General features: G+C 48.5%; 1 long non-coding RNA gene across 2 annotated transcripts in view; it reads right to left on the reverse strand.

Moving 5' to 3' along the window:
• LOC137865130 (uncharacterized) overlaps nt 1–13683 on the reverse strand; it is a 112962-nt gene that overhangs the window by 14656 nt on the left and 84623 nt on the right. For both annotated transcript variants that reach the window (XR_011101763.1, XR_011101762.1), the window contains exons 3-6: nt 9520–9626; nt 8804–8845; nt 6429–6594; nt 296–576 (exon numbers count right to left, since the gene is read on the reverse strand). This is a non-coding gene — a long non-coding RNA (uncharacterized lncRNA). The remainder of the gene's footprint in view (nt 1–295; nt 577–6428; nt 6595–8803; nt 8846–9519; nt 9627–13683) is intronic.

Raw genomic sequence — 13683 nt, forward strand, 5'->3', positions numbered from 1 at the left:
GTGTCATGCTCACAGTCTCAGGCTTATTTATTAGGCTTATTTAGTAGCAATTAACATGATCCAGAAATGTGTTGCTTTTTTTAATTATTTTTTCAACGTATTGCCTGGTCTCTGGAGCACGGTTACGGGGGTTTAACACAAAGCACCTGCCCTGCAGCAGTGTGTTACCTGGGTCGACTGGGAAGGCGCAGCTGGTGGGGTCTTCACTGTCTCTTGGGTTACAAGCCTCTCCCACCCACACCAAGAAGCAGCTCTGCACCTCCCAGCCACCACTCGTACCTTCAGTAATACTTACCACAAGGAGAACACCTAGGTTGGCTTCAGTCCCTGAGGGTCTGGATGCTGGGAATTTGCTGCTTTGCTGCCCAGCACTATGTGAGCCACTTGCAGGGCTGCTTTTATTGCCTCTGCCACTGAGTCCTCCTCCAGCTGGTAGCACGGCCATGATGGAGCAGCCCCTTCCCCAGGCATTTGGGTATCGCACCATGCAGAGCCTTCAGGCAGGAGCAGTATTTCATTCATGTATAAATGAGTTAAGTAATTTACTCCTTTTCGTCTGCTGCTGTAATTTTTTTCCTAAATAGAATGTGCATAATAATAAAAGAGATTTCACTAGAAACATAAAGTACATTTTAATGTGATCTCATTTATGAAAGTCTATCACTGGGTACATATGGCCAGGAAATGAAAGTATTCTTATAACAGATTAATAGCCAAGATCAAATATTTCACTTTCTAATAAAACCCGCCTATATGTGCTTTTAATTCCTCGCTACATTTAAATTTAAAAGGGCTTTTTTTGTGCATTGAAAGCAAGCCCCTGCCTGCCATGCCATCCCTGGCTTCCCATTACTGCTCACTGATGGCTTGCTTTCATCAGCAGACAACAACTCCATCCCTATCCCTCAGAAGAAGAAATAACTCTTTGCCTTCAGGAAAAGTAAAAAAGAGATAGGGGAAGAAGCAGGAAGACACCAGGACCTGTCCTATCACAGCAGCGCGATGCAGCTGTGCCTGGCCCTGGCTTTGCTGCTGCAGCCTCCATGCATGTGTAGGAGTTTGCTGCCAGCCAAGGCACCTTCAATCTCCTGCAGTACCACGTCACAAAAAAAATCATGCTCTGAAATGCCATTCCATAAGACAGCCTGTTTAAAAGAATGCTTTTTTTTTTTTAATGTTTTGTGTTTTTTTCCCCAAAAAATGCCCTTTTTGAAGCTTTTTGTTCTGATTTAGTCCTTTTCTTTGCAGAGCCCACACATCCTTAGGCACTGTCCCCTCCCGTCCCTCTTGGGGTGCCAGCACTTGGCTGCTCTCTGAGTCTGAGCTGCATCATGGTCCTTCCCCCTTACGTGGAGAAGTGCCGAATTAATTTGCTCAATCAATTAATTAGCATAAATTACACTGGTTTCTATACGAGAAGTCAGGAAATAGTAACACAAACGTAATACTCTCTATTTAATTAAGCATGCCATAGAGTGTGTGCGCATCAGTACCAAAAGGAACTTAGTGCCGTGCAGGCAGTGAATGAAACAACACTGATTTCTACCAGCTGCCTCTTGATTCAGCCTCAAAAGCAAAAAGGCTTTTTTTTTCCCCCTCTCCTTTTTTTTTTTTCTTTTTTCCTTGCTTTCAACTGGCCTTGAAGATGTTATAAAACAAACCAAGACATCCCAGCGGGAGCCTAGCACAGCAGCAACGCCACGGCTTTATTTTTAGTGCCGCTCTCCGGCTGGCGCACGGCGGCTCGTGCACGATGTGCGTCACGCAGGGCTGGAGGAATGTGACGGTGGCACTGCCGCAACTCAGCCCAGAATCCCCGACCCCGCCATCCTCCTGCCGGCTACAGGCAGACTGTGAGGCTGCCTGCACCAGGGCAAGGCAGCAGGACACGTGCTCCTGAGCTCCCAGAGGGTGTTTTTTTTTCAGGAGAACCCCTTAAAACACTGATGTTTGGAGCGCTGCCTGCCTCGCTCTGCTCCATGTCAGTGCATCTGACCCCTGGGCATGGAAAATGAGAAGTGATGGTCTGTTGGACACACGTAGCACTGTGTTTACCCCGAAAATGGGAGCGGCTGCAGTGCTCAGCCAGGAGCCGGCCTCACTGCCAGGAGCCTTGCAGCCCCCACGGACCTTCCCTGCGCACCAGCACAGCACGGGGCTGCTCAGTTACAACAGGATGGGCTGAGAAAGGGTGAGACAGCGATTTATTCTGCAGCTCTTCCATTTTGGTACCTGAGCATCCCAGTGCACAGATGTGAAACACAGCACTGCAAGCCTGATGTGGGCTGTGCAAGTAACTAACCTCAGAACACAAGCAGGTCACACAGAGAACACTTGTAGGACTTGAGAATTTCTTTTTCTCTGTTCCAGTCTGGGTAGAAGCTGTGACAAACGGCGACTGAAGCTCGCACACCACAGGCTGCTTGCTGTCTGTTTGCCTGATGTTTCAGCTCAGCTGCAGCCCGCCCTCTTCTTCCTTTGCGCACTCTAATTTAGGACTTTTGGTGTTTTGAGCTGAATCAACAATAAAAATAATGTTTATTTAAAATATAGTGAAATAAGCCCCAAAACTGTTGTGAAAAGAGCAAATGAAGCTGTCCCTTTTCCATATATATTACATTGCAGTGCAGTTTGTATCCCCTGCCAATAAGAACAGAACATTTGCTGGGTGGCTCTGCAGAAACCTGAGCACTGTCCAGCAGCTATTCCACGGAAAACCACAATTATTAAAAAAAATAAAAAAAAAAAGGCAAAAAAAAAAAGTGCATCACTCTATGCTCTGCTGGCCCTTTTGTTGCATTTCTGACTGATTTTAATATTTACAAGCAACAGCCCTCTTTGCAGGTGTTTTTTTACCCACAGGCAGCCCTGTACATTCCCCTACCAGCAGTTACAGCGTGTCACACTGCACGGTGACTCCTGCCGAAGCCCCGACTGGAGCACCACAGCTTGGCCCTGCAGCACCCCCTGCCTCTGGCTCACCTCCAGACTTAGGCCTTCACACCCACATCGGGTTAAAAAAAACTCTTTTTTTGGCTGATTGATACAAATCCTCTAAAACTTTGGGTTTTAAAAACTGTGAAGGGAAGGGAAGCATCAAGCATTAAGGCTTGATGGTTGTCTCAGCAGAAATGACTCTACAGAGCATCAGCTACTCCATGGCAAGATGTAATCTCACGACTCTCCCATGTGTGACCAAGTGCTCTTGGCCCATTCCCTGATCTTTTCCCCTAATCAGAGTGGGGGGAAATCTCTATTTTCTAATTGAGAGAGTACTCTGCTGAGTAAAGGCAGGTTTTTCGATTCATATCTTGCCTTTCATAAAATGACTGCCTGAAGGAAGACCAAGTGCCAGTAAAAATGAAGCGTACCATGTTGCATCTCCCTGTTTCTTCAGAGGTAACAAAATGCTCTTTACTATAAAAGCCATTTTCATTATCTGAGCTTTCATCTAATATTAATGGCCCGCCCTGGAGAACTGTGAGTGTGGCTGAACTGAAGCCCCGAGCTCAGACATTCATGCACGTGCAGAGCCTTCCTGGTGCCACCCCACGTGGTTACCAGGTCTTCTTGTGTGGGGCTGACGCTTTAAGGCCCAGGCACTGAGCACTGAAACACGTCTCATCTGTCGCTTAAATAGGTGTCGGGCTTGTTTCTTTATAGGCGGGTCCCTCTAATTTGGATCTGAACTTTAAGATTTAGGTGAGGGGACACAGGTGAAAGGTTTTGCAGTCCCAACCAGTTGCAGGTCACTGTCCGGAGCCCCCCAGCTGCTCTCTGATTTCCAGCGATGCTCAGTGCTGCGTTTAAATGCCGACAACTGTGCAATTTAACAAACATCTTGCAAGTGCAAGCTGGTGTAGCGGTTCCCTCATGCACAACGTGTACTACAGCACTGCATCTTCCCTGCTGTCCCCGCAGGCACCAGCGCTCATTTAGCTGGGTATAAAGGAGACATCACCAAACTGACTTTACTTACGAGGCCACAGAAAGGTGATGTGTGGGTTTACACACAGCCGTTTCACCAGGTTTGTCGGTCCCTCCTTCTGGTCTTGCACTGGAGCCCCATTGCTCCGCTAACACCCCAGGAGCTTTCTCAAGGCCCTTAATTTAAGGACTTGGGGGTGTCAAGCCCACAGCTCTCCTTGCCACCTGTCAGTGGCTGACCTGCAGCTTGCAGAGGTTGGACCAGATGATTTTGGAGGTCTCTTCCAACCTAGATGATTCCGTGACTCTGTGATTGCAGAGCAGTTCATCCTTTCTCATTTGCTCCAAGAGCTGCAACAGCCCTGCTGCCTCTGCTGGCTGCAGCCTGTTACACAAATACTGAAGATCCAATTAGGTAGCCCAAGCACCTGGCGTATTTTGTGTTTCTTTTCCCCACAATGGCTGTTGTTAGCACAGTGCAGCCAGCAGCTGCCCTCCCACAGCTCCTTTCCTGGGCATTTTGTATGGACAGGAGGCTCCCCTCCTGTCCCTTGAGATTTGCATGGTGTGTTGGGTCCAATGGAAGACTCTGGCATAAAAACACACCTAATAAGAAATAAACGACTGCTTTGCTAAGGAATTCTTATAGTCAACTAATCAGCTCCTCAGGAGATTGCAGTTGTGCTATCCCAGACCCTCTTTGCAGTTTCAGTCCCCAAAATGCTTACAGAACACTGGTGGCTCCCAGGCACAGCACGACAGGGGAGGGAAACCCACTGCTCTGCAGCAGGCTCCTGCTCGGCTGCACCTCCTCCAGAGGGGTCACTGAGAACAGAGATGTTTGTGCTGGGCACGGGCTCTAAAGAGGCTTTGGTCCTGTACTGAAAGAAGAAAGGGGCAGCTCATTTCTGCTTGAACACCACCCACAGCTCCTGTCAGCGAGCACTACGTGCTCAGGGCTGGGATGCAGCGAGCTGTGTCTCACAGTGGTGATGATGGAGGGCACCGGCAAGCAGCTCTGGTCCCATTGAGGAAGTGTGGCTGTGGAGCCAAGGAGAAATCAGCGATTTGTAACCCTCAGCATCTGAGCAGGCCCGGCTGACCCCACCTCCACAGGTCAGCGGTGCTGCATCTCCTGGGCTTTCCACGACGTGAAGCAGAGGTCCAGGAGCCTCCCCAAACCTCATGGCACACAGAGAAATAATCTATTTCGTGTCAGATTAAAAATGGGCTTCTCTTCCAGGCTCATTCCCCGCCTTCTGCATCACTCCCCGCCTGTTTTCATAAGGCACAGGGGCTATTTTTAAAAGCCGATGTGGTTTTATTAGTGATGAGGCCATAAACAAACACCCTGAACTCGCTGGTTCCCTGTGGGAAGAGCTTTGGTTCAGAACCTTTCCATTTATGGGCAGAGCCAAAAGTAAATTCCCAAAGAGAAATGACATCTTTTACTTTTTTTTTCTTTTCCAGTAGCCACAGGGTTGGTTCCTGCTGGGGTGGGAGAATACAAGAGTTCCCAAAGACATGCCTCCTTGGAGCCCTGCTCTGTCCCAGGGCTCAGCCTCTTCTACGCACACACCAGGACTCCTGTACCCAGCATAAATCTGGCTTTTCCAAGCCCTGCATGGTCCTGAAAGCAACCAAACAGCCCCCTGAGGTCAGCAGTGTCCCTAAGGCCAACAAAAAGCCTTTTGGGGGCTGCACAGAGCAGGAAGTTTTTTTATTTTTTTTTCATGCGTTGCTGGTTGTGGTTATTTTTGTCCCCAAAAATCAAACCTCAGGAGAGAACGTCTGCTGCCACGCCTAACCCTGCCAGTCACCCCTGACCACTGCAGAGCCTCTGTAGGCTGATGTGTCTGTAGAAAAACAGCACCAAATCCATATATCTAATGTTTTTCTTATTACAAAAATATTTTTGTCTGGAGGGAGAGGCACAAAAAGGAGTCCAATGTATTATAATTCTTTCACTTTTGAATAAAAGGCATGAAAGAGACTCCAAAGAAATACCAACAATTTCCATTCCTCGGCGAATCCTTAAGCTTCGTGTCCAGAGGAGCAGGACTTGGCTTGGAGCCACTTTGTAAGGAGTTAACCAACATTTAAAGGTTTGTTGTTTGAAAAAAAATCAAGCCCCCAAAACCCCAACAACTTCCATGGCTCAGTTTCCTCAAGCACTACTTAACTGCACACTCTTTAGCAACCACACCTGACTTTCACATGCATTACAGAAACCACAAAGAGCTGTGGCTTCTCCAGGCTGCACTTCGGTGGGGGGAAATAATACATAACGCTTTCTTCCTGTAAGCTATTACCACGAAGCAAATGCATCTGCTTTCCCCACGGCAAGGAGCAACGGTGCTCACAGTTGGGTTTACTCTTGCTTGGCTCAACACAGACAGATGGTGGGCAAAGCAAGACTAGATGGACAGCTGGACAGATGGACAAAGGGTTTGCCAAGCAGCCCTTGAATCTGGGGTAATGTTCGTGTGTTTCTGCTGTACCTGCAATTATTGTTGTTTGGCTCCAGCACCTCTTTGCTCATTAGCCTTGGGAACACGATGGGAACGTTATCCTTTTGCTATTCCCTTCAGATAAAACAGGCAAGATGGAGGCTTTTGGCCTTGCTGCTGGGTTTCAAAGCAAACCGTTTGGAATGTTGTTTAATTTCTGTTTCAAGGAAGGATAAGAGACAAAGAAAAAAAAGTTTTAATCACCATATGACAAAAATTAAAGTTTTTTGATGCCAAATGGGAATTGTTGACTTTTTTTTTTTCCCCCTCCTTTTCTTTCAGGACCAGCTTAACCCACAGAACTGTCTTGTTCCTCCCCTAAACCACCGAACTGAGAGATCAGTCACCTGTCAGGGCCCAGCTAGAAACACAGCTGGACACTCAACCCTCACTGCACACAGCTCTCTAACACTGAACGACTCCCAGCAAGTTTCACAGGTGTTCTTTATTTTCCCAAATACTCCCTATTTATGACCAAAAAGCTGACCTTAAACAACACTAGCTGTAATGCCTTAGAGCTTTTGTTTAATTCTAGGTAATTAAAAAGAAAAAAAAAATAACCAGGAGCAAAAATTCCCTCCTACAGGCATCCTTCCTAGATTCTGGTGGGCAGCTGTATCTCAGCAGCTTATGGCCTGATTTGCTGCTGCTGGATGGTTCCTACCTCCCTGTGACGGGGAACATATATATCCTTTACAGTGCAGTAATACCCACCTGATAAAGCAATAAATAATGGGAGATTTAACAGTATGTGGCTTTTCTGTGTGCCCTGCAGGTTTATGCTTTGGTGCTAATATTTATGCCCTTGATTTATTGCCTTGATTTTCTGCCATTGTGAGGAACTCCCACCGCAGGAGGATGAATCTCCCGTCCCAACCCCCTGTGCAGCTGCTGTCCGAGCAGACTCCCTGGCAGGGATGCAGAACACAATACAAATACACCTTGATAACTCCAGCTGTATGCAAAACCCACCGCCAGCTCAGTGCCAGGAGGGAGCAAGATTAGTTGTACCGAACAAGGGATTAAAGCAGAGAGAGAGCAGTGAATGATGTCTTTTTTGGAGAGCGAAAGGTTTAGTCAGCAATTCCCAGCGGTGTACCAGTTAGCAGGTTGGACTGATCTCCAGGATGGGGAAAAGTCCCTAGAGAAAGAAAGGGGTGAACGTAGGAGCAGTGTTGCCATTACATGGGCAGTGACTGCTTCTGCCACGTGTACACTGAGGATTGGTATGGCATCAACCAACGACTGCTGCAGTGCACCAGGCATGGCACAACCTCAGTGCCCTGAGCCTGAGCATGCACTGTGCTCCACACCTGCATGGAAGGAGACGGACTTTGCTCTAAGGGTTTAAGCACAGTCATACAGAAGGATGGGAGAGAAGAAGAGAGCAGAAGTCGTGAACTAAATATACACAGATCGAAGTCGAGAGCTGTGGGCAAATGGCTGTGGGCTGCTCTGCTGCCACGTCCATGGGACAGAAGGACCCCAAGAGCCATAGCCTCTCTTCCATGCCTGAACCTCCCTGCCAGGAGGCTTGCTCCATATGGCTACCTTCTTTTGTCCCCATAAGGTACATCCATGTATATAGTGTGGGCAGTGTGGAATAAAGCCCTGGGCCAGTACAGGGAGCAAAGCAGCTTGCTGTGCGCCTGCCTTGGAGGAATGGGACCCCTAAAAGGCACATGAGAAGTTCATTACCATATGCAAGAGCAAATCCAAATGCTTGCAGGCAATATCTTATTAAAAGCAGACCCTGGAACCTCACAAAAAAGCAAACACTAACCTGCTCCATGTGCTGCACAAATACAAACAGGCTTGCAAAGAAAGCCAGCCCAACCTCAGAGCATGCAACCACTTCCTAAACTCCACACAGATAAAGCCAAGTTTCCACCACAAGGACAACCTAACGCAGCTCCGGCTCCAACAAAATCATTTGACTCCTTCCATCGGCTATTTCCATGGAGAGGGAGTTGTCTCGGCCTTCTCGAGCCCAGGAGCTGCACTGACAGCCATGGGAGAGCTGAGTTTTAGCAAACAGGTGCTTGAAATGTGGGGCTCTGCAGCTACACGGATGACTAATATCCACCGGGCACCTGTGCATGCCAGTGGCAGCTTTCCTGCTGAGCTACATGCCCAATTAGGACCCATAATTGCACACAGATATTATCTAGGTTGCTGATGTCTTTGACCAGCTAAACGTCTCAGTACAAATGCGCATAACTCAGCCTGTGAGCAGCTCCACCGAGGCCCAGGTCGGTGTGTTTAAGGCCATCAGGATTTGTGCAGCTTGCTGCAAGCAACCTGGGGAAGAGAAGGGTTTATCCTTAAATTCAGCATGAGCTAAAGGTGAGTTATTGGATACATACAGCAGCATACAACACGAGTGTCTCCTTTCCAGTGCAGAGAACCTAAAAAGACAAATGCAGAGAAAAAAAGGAATTCACAAAACATTTGCATCAGAGGATATGGCAAAGCAAAGCCCCACAAGACCCCTCCCAGCCCCAGACTGTTACACAAAAGGCATCAACAATACATTTTTCTGTATTTAGCAAGTCAGCAATGCATTTTTTGAACTGGTGGCTGCAGAACACCAGCTCCCATGCTCACATCCCCAAAATCGTCCCACAAACTGTGTATTGTGCTGACCTAGGAGCCCAGAGGTTGTATCCTCGGAGTACCTGAGTTACGTTAGTGTCAGCACAGGGGTTCAGAGCATAAATGAACCTCCTGTAACATGCACAGAAAGAGCACCAGGAAAAGGGATGCTGCTTTGGGTTTTCCCTCCTGATTCCATGTCTGGAGAAGTTGTAGCTCAAACTTTAATCTCATGCAACTTTACTGAGGGTGCAAAGGCAGCTGGCGAGCCCCAGCACCGCTCCCAAGCCACAGAGAGCTGCACCCAAAGCGCCCTGCTCAGCTAGTAAGGTACCCAAGGGCCAGCACAGCCTGTCTGTCCTCCAGCCGCCCGCACCCTGCTGAGACACAGGCCACTCTTTGAGCCAAAATATTTGGCAAAGCACAGCAAGCAGCACGGCAGGCCAGGACACGGCTCAGGCCATGAAGACAGGAACATGTCACGTACCTTTTGCCTCCTAGATCCAGACATTGAGCAGAGATAGCTGGGTCCAGGCACTGGCTTTGCACTCTCGTACCCAGCTAATGGGTGTTTGGTTTTCACTCCCAGCGCACCTGTGGAAATATTGTCCAGCAGTTACCAGGGATTTTCATATTACTGTCACTGGTGACAATTTTCTGTGCAATATGCAGTGGAAAAGACACACCGATGCCCTCAAAGCATGCTTTCCTCTGTCCTGTGGATAGCTTCTTTTGTTAACGATTTTCTTGAGATAACTGGGACAGCAAATTATTTTGAAATTGTTCTCAAAGGTATACAGATATTCCATTTTTTTGGCTGACAGCTTTAATTATTCAGCCCTGCTGTAGCACCAGATGAAATATAATCATAGGAACGGGCTTCCAACACCACAAATAATAGCCAGTTGTGGGGATGGCATGTTAAAATCAGCAGTGAAAAACAGCGCATACTCTCTGACCTCTACCCAGCAAAATCCTACTGTTGCTATAGCTGCTGTTCTGGACAGAGCGGTATTTCTGTTAGCAGTCACTTGTGAGAGAAAAGGACAACAATGCCTTTCCCTGAATCACTCCTGTGGTTCCCAGTCCGTGTGTCTTACCAGCAGACTGATCACTCATTTACAGCACAGAGCTATTAAAAAAGGTAAAAATTTCTGTGCCACACCTGACATACATTTCCCATTTGCTCCTGTGGAGAGGCTGTGGTTCACGCACAAGATCTGTGCTTCTGCAACAGCTCTCCTTAAAGCCATCCCTCCAATGATTAGTGCTCTCCAGCTCATATTAGGGCCTTTCAGTCCAGGTTGAAGGGATAGCTCACAAGAGGCACCCCAGAGTGCCCAGTCTGATATGCAAAACCACCGAGATGATGATGAAAATCCAATTAGAGCTTCCTGGGGCACAGCTCCTTACACCTTACACTGTGTTGTATTTTTTCCTGCAAGCGACACCATAAAGACATTAATTACAGCAGCAGCACAACACAGGATTTGAGCAGTCTGGCAAACCCCTGACCTGGTTTTTGCAGGCTCCTCTGATGGTGCCCAGCCATGGAGGCTGCTCTCCCCCCACACCAACCCACAGGAGCTCCCTCGAGCAGCCCCACAATGGCTTTCTCCAGAGCAAGCCTTGCTCCACCGGCCCAGCAGATACTGATGGTGACCCTAGATCATGTAGACAGGCTGAGTTTTGTAGTGGTGGCTCAGGCCCTCCGGTGCTCTGCCTCCATCCCACCCGAAACCACAAATCACATCTGCACTTGCAGGGACATTTTACCACCAAACATAAAACTGACATTTCTTTTTTATCATTTACGGGAGCTTAAGAAAAATAAAACTTCTACTTTCTTGCTTTTCGGGTGAAGCTTTTCAAGCCATCTAAGCCCTTCTGATGGGTTTATTACTTAAAACATGTGTTGGAAGGCAGAAAATCCTGCCCAGAGCCTTCGGGCACTGCACCCAGGAGGACTGAAACCTTCCAAAATGACCCCAAAGTTCAGAAGTGAGCCATGGTGAGGAAGTACATCAAAGCCCAAATGTGAGTGGAAAATGTCACTAAGTGCTTCTAAAACCTTGCTGAAATGGGGTACAAGAGACACGGTGAGAGGACTTCTGTCTGGCTACGATCAGTGAGGTCGAGGAGCACCAGGCTGGTTGGAAGAGGAAGGGCATCAACTTGGCTGACAGCAATGTGGGGCTTTAAGACGTCCGAGCCATTCTGCACCTTGTGCATAAATACTTCTTTAAGTGATTTTCAGTAAGGGAGCAGCTAAACGGCCAGGCTGGAAAATAATTAAAAGCTAAGGAAAAATGGAAAGAACATGGTGAGGAACAGGACCTCGTGTCCTGGTTTCAGTTAGCACAGAATTAATTTTCTTCCTAGTAGCTGGTGGAATGCTGTGTTTTGGCTTAGGATGAGAAGAGTGCTGATAACACCCCGATGCTTTAATTGTTGCAGAGCAGTGCTTATACTAAGCCAAGGACATCTCAGCCTTTTGCTCTGTCCTGCCAACGGGCAGGCTGGGGGTGCAGTAAGAGCTGGGAGGGGACAGACCCAGGACAGGTGACCCAAACTAGCCAAAGGGGTATTCCATACCATCTGACGTCATGCTAAACAATATATAGGGGTGGCTAGCCGGGGGGAGGGGGCCGGACTGCTCGGGGTTAGGCTGGGCATCGGTCAGCGAGTGGTGAGCAATTGCATTGTGCATCACTTGTTTGTACATACTATTATTACTTTCCTATTATCACCATTGTATTATTATTGTTATTATTATTTTATTATTATTTTGTTATTATTATTTTCCTGTCTTATTAAACTGTCTTTATCTCAACTCACGGGCTTCACTTTCCATTTCTCTCCCCCGTCCCAGAGAGGGAGGGGGGAGGGTGAGCGAACGGCTGCGTGGTGTTTAGCTGCCGGCCGGGTTAAACCACGACAGTCCTTTTTGGCGCCCAACGTGGGGCCCGAAAGGTTGAGATAACGGCAGATCTGACCAGAGTGTGTTAAACTAAAATTGGTGTAAGGATTAGACCTGCTTAATAGTCACTTGTCATAATGCTGATTGCTTTAATCTCAACTCTGCTGCGCCTGTTTTCCAAATTGAGTATTATAGTACATTATTTTCCGTATTTGCTCTCTGTCGTGTTGTTTATTCTCTCCGGGCCTTGGTTTCAGATCATTATGGTGCTGTGTGTTGTAGCAATGGCTTATGAGACGATGAAATATGTGGTCATGACTCTAACTTGTTATTTGTATTCAGTAACATCGTCGACTCTGTACTTTGGAAACTGTATCTTGGAAACTATTAGCAATTATACCTATTGTTTTTTTCCATTATGGAGTCAATCTGTGGAGGGGAAAGGGGAGGATATTTTTCCTTACTTGCTTACTCTCCCTTTCTCCTTCACCACCCCTGTATCCTCCTGGATCACTCTGCCTTCCTCCTTCACCACCCTCTTATCCCCTGAGCTTGTCACAATAGCTCTCCAAGATATTGAATATTTCTGGAATACTCAGAATACCATAGTCTTGTTGTTCTGCCTCATGAATGCACTTCAGATTCTGCTTATAGTTAAACAACTACTTATGAAGCTCATCCGGAGATCTGCCCGGAGGCAGGATAGTTGTGGGTGGCAGGGAGTATGGGTGGATATGGGCAGGCATCTAGAGCAGTTGGCACCCCCAGTGTGTTGGAAATTCACCCCTGAACAATGGCAAAATCCTCAAAAACTGGCAGAATGCTTGAAAAAAAGGTGTCATGATTCTGGCAGTTCTAAAGTAACACAAATCATTGTAACGTGCTGGGGCCTGGCTCATGCCTATCGAGCTGCCATTGATACTGCTATCAACTTAGTGACAGACCCTGCGGCCACTCCAAGCCCTGTGACAGATCCAACGGCCACTGTGACCCCTACGGTGGACTCGGCAGCTGCTCCAGATCCGGTTCCTGCAGCCACTCCAGTCCCAGCTCCTGCAGCCGCTCCAGTTCCAACTCCTGCAGCCGCTCCAGTCCCAGTTCCTGCAGCCGCTCCAGCTCCAGCTCCTGCAGCCGCTCCAGTTCCAGTTCCTGCAGCCGCTCCAGTTCCAGCTCCTGCAGCCGCTCCAGTTCCAGCTCCTGCAGCCGCTCCAGTTCCAGTTCCTGCAGCCACTCCAGTTCCAGCTCCTGCAGCCGCTCCAGTTCCAGTTCCTGCAGCCGCTCCAGTTCCAGCTCCTGCAGCCGCTCCAGTTCCAACTCCTGCAGCCGCTCCAGTTCCAGTTCCTGCAGCCACTCCAGTTCCAGCTCCTGCAGCCGCTCCAGTTCCAGTTCCTGCAGCCGCTCCAGTTCCAGCTCCTGCAGCCGCTCCAGTTCCAACTCCTGCAGCCGCTCCAGTTCCAGCTCCTGCAGCCGCTCCAGTTCCAGCTCCTGCAGCCGCTCCAGTTCCAGCTCCTGCAGCCGCTCCAGTCCCAGTTCCTGCAGTCGCTCCAGTTCCAGCTCCGGCCGCTACTCCAGTCCCAGATCCTGCAACTGCTCCAGTCCCAGCTCCTGAAGCTGCTCCAGCTCCAGCTCCTGCAGCCGCTCCAGCTCCAGCTCCTACTGCTGCTCCAGTCCCAGCTCCTGCAACTGCTCCAGCTCCAGCTCCTGTAGCCGCTACAGCTCCGGTTCCTGCAA

This window comes from Anas acuta, chromosome 15 (genome assembly GCF_963932015.1).
Source record: "Anas acuta chromosome 15, bAnaAcu1.1, whole genome shotgun sequence".
NCBI lineage: Eukaryota > Metazoa > Chordata > Aves > Anseriformes > Anatidae > Anas > Anas acuta.